The sequence below is a fragment of the Oryzias melastigma genome, linkage group LG20 (assembly GCF_002922805.2).
Source record: "Oryzias melastigma strain HK-1 linkage group LG20, ASM292280v2, whole genome shotgun sequence".
NCBI lineage: Eukaryota > Metazoa > Chordata > Actinopteri > Beloniformes > Adrianichthyidae > Oryzias > Oryzias melastigma.
The window spans coordinates 17,463,038-17,466,446 of record NC_050531.1 but is presented as its reverse complement, the minus strand read 5'-3'; positions in this window follow the sequence as shown (position 1 = coordinate 17,466,446).

Genomic DNA, 3,409 nt, shown 5'->3' with positions numbered 1-3,409 from the left:
TGCCTCAGGTAGAGGAGTTTAAATATCTTGGGGTCTTGTTCCTGAGTGAGGGAAGATAAAAGTGTGAGATCGACAGGCAGATTGGAGCAGCGTCCACCATTATGCGGTTGTTGCACTGGTCCATTGTGGTGAAGAGGGAGCTGGGCCAGAAAGCAAAGCTCTCAATTTACCAGACGATCTTGGTCCCAGTACTCACCTATGGTCATGAGTTCTGGGTCATGACCAAAAGAACGAGATCCCGACTACAAGGGGCTGAAATTAGGTTTCTACGTAGGGTGGCTGGTCGCTTCCTTAGAGATAGGATGAGAAGCTCAGTCAATCGGAGAGAGCTTAGAACCACTTCTCCTCCACATTGAGAGGACCAGATGATGTGGCTCGGGCATCTGGTCCAGATACCCTCTGGACGTCTCCTTCCAGGTGGAGACCCAGATCCAGGACTCACTGGAGAGACTCTGTCTCTCAGCTGGCCTGGGAACACCTCGGGGTCCCCCCAGAGGAGCTGGAGGAAGTGGTCAGGGAGATTGAAGTCTGGGCAACTTTGCTTAGACTGTTGCCCGGGCGACCCGGTCCCGGATGAGTGGAAGAAGATGGAGGTATGGATGGATACATTTTCCAATGGTTGGCACTTCCATGAATGTCACTATTTCTGAGTCCCTGATTGATCGAAACTCAATGAGTTTAACTTTCAACACACATTCAGCGGCCTCATGTTTTGTACATAGAGCCAGAAAACAGACCTAAAAATGTGTGTAGCGACATGTGAATGCAAGAGTTTTGAGTGTGAGAGCCCACAACGCATATATACGCACACTTGCATAGATTTTTAATTGGAAGTTGCTATTTGAGTATGCATTGCTGAGGTGGATATGAAGATAGCATGAAGCGCTTTTGACCATCTATGAAGATTACTATGCAAGTATACACTTCTTACCATAGTCACCTGGTGAAATATATAAATGCGTCTGCTATGTCACTTAGAAGGATGAACTTCACTTTGTTAATATACTTTCAACTGAGACAGAAAGTTATTTATGCATACGGCAAGTCTAAGTTTCTATTATGTTGACACATAACGTCTGGATATCTTCATTTTGTCTTGTTTTAATGAAATGAATGAGTTTCTTCTTTTCAGTTTGAAAAAAATCTCTCTCTGTCTCTACTTTGATCTTCAAGAAGTTTTGGCTGTGAAGGACACAGTTGTTTTGCCAACAGACAGCAGTGGATGCAGTTTGTTTTTTTTCTCCCTGAAATGAAGGATTCAGTGATGGCTCTACATAATAAAAGACGGCTTTGAATAAAACTAAAGCTGAATTTGACACAACTAGACTTTAAATGAAAGATTGGCCAGGAGTCTGCTGTCTATGTTTGTAAGTTTGGGACCATATAAAACAGTTTACTTTGTGGGGTTAATTGTTTTAAATTAATTTATTTTTACTGAAGATTAACACAAATAATGTTATAGGAGCTGTTGTAAGTTATTGTTCCAGAGTCACATTTTAACTAAATGATATAATAAAGGAATAAACATAAATATACGTACTATTGTAGAAGCATAGCATCATATTGCCTATTTAAGCTACCTGCATATTTTGTCAGAAATCCAGTGTAAGATCCCTCCTTGTGATGAGATCTACAGAAACTCATCTTTTTTTGTTGTTGTTTACTGTACAAACATTAACTATGGTAAAATCTATTCAACAGAATTGTCCATACTGTGGTTCAGAGGACCCGTAAGGCCGAATAAAAGCTGTTAAAACACGACGCAAGACTTACACAGGACCTTTACACACGGGACTATCCACAGCCCTGGTTCACGCTGGAAATTCCTGCCAGAACTTTAAAGGAGCCATGCATTCACAGCAGCACACGAGTTATGACTTTTTCCGTGGCTGGAATGCCATCATCTCTACGTTTGGGAACCAGAGGCCAGCTGTAGCCCAGGAGACACTCACAGCTCATTTCCTCTCAAACCAGAATGCAGTGTGTTTTGTCTGTCTCTGGTGAGGACGGCTGTTAGTGGAAAAATATTTAGAGTTCTTGAAACTGCAACTGAAATGCTGAAAAGCAACAAAAATGATCAACACGTATAGTCTTTTTACCAAAACTTGGACACCTTTTTAATGTAATTTATATGCTTCTGAGAAAAGTTGGAAAACTGTCTTACGATCACATTGCGTTTACATAAATCATTGCAAATTCTGGCACAATCACCAAGTCTCCCGTATGTTTATATTCTCACAAACTATGAAGAAATCTTTGTACTATCTTTGGCACTATTTTAGAAAAAAAGAATCAATGTCACTTCCAGGTTTGCTGGGATGTTACGCCACTCTGTGTGCCACCTATCAATCATTGACATGTGATCAAAAGATCCCAAGTTTGGTTTCCACCTTGGCCGTCCATGAGTTGAAGTGTCCTCAGGCAAGAGACTGAACCCCACATTGCTCCCGGTGGTTATATATTGGTGTCAGTGTTCGGCAGTGGAGTCGTCATCAGTGTGTGAATGTGTGTGCATGGGTGAATAAAGGTAATCGAGTGTAATGCCATCTGTATGCCATCTAACCCAAAAGCTAAGCTCTTCTTAACCAAGTACAATCATTTAACCACCTTTAAATTCATAGATGTTTAACTTTCTACATTCTAGCCACCCTCCTCTACGCTGTTCTCCATCTAGAGCCATGCTTTGGCATGGTCTGGACCTTAGGCAGGGGTGCCCAAATTCAGGCCTCATGGGCCAATGTCCTATATGTTTTCCAACCAGCCTGTCATTGAAGATCCTTACTGGCTAAACACACCTGATCCAGGTGATCAGCAGCAGATAAGGCAGGGTTTTTTGAAAACCAGCAGGAGGCTGGCCCTTGAGACCTGGATTTAGACACCCCTGGCCTACAGCCTATCCGCCAAACACTATGGACCTACTTGTTTCTGTTTCACAAACAAATCTTTACTTCCCATTCTTAAAATCTCTCCTTACAAAAATAGATCCTGTGACTTTTCTAGCTCAGTTGGTACATACTTTTATCTTTCCATTTTGGTCGACCAGGGCTAAAATGTCCAAGAAGATGTTGAGTCAGGTTGAGGTGACACAGCACAGCGGAATGACTCGCCTTTTATTCTATACAATGTTGAAATAACGTGACATAATAATCAGAATTTTTTTTAATTTTGTTTGGGATTGGTGCTAAAACTCTGTACCAGGTTGTTACTGGTACCGACCTATACACTATTACTGGCACAGTATACAAACTGAGATTTCGGTACTTCATTTCAGACATACCAATCACTTGTATTCTATTCAGGTTTCCTGTGCAATTCTAGCCAATCATTTTACCTTTCCAGTGATTGTGGGCGGGTTCATAGAAGAATGGTTGTGTCCGTGAGTGTGCATGCAAGTAAATGTTTGTACTTT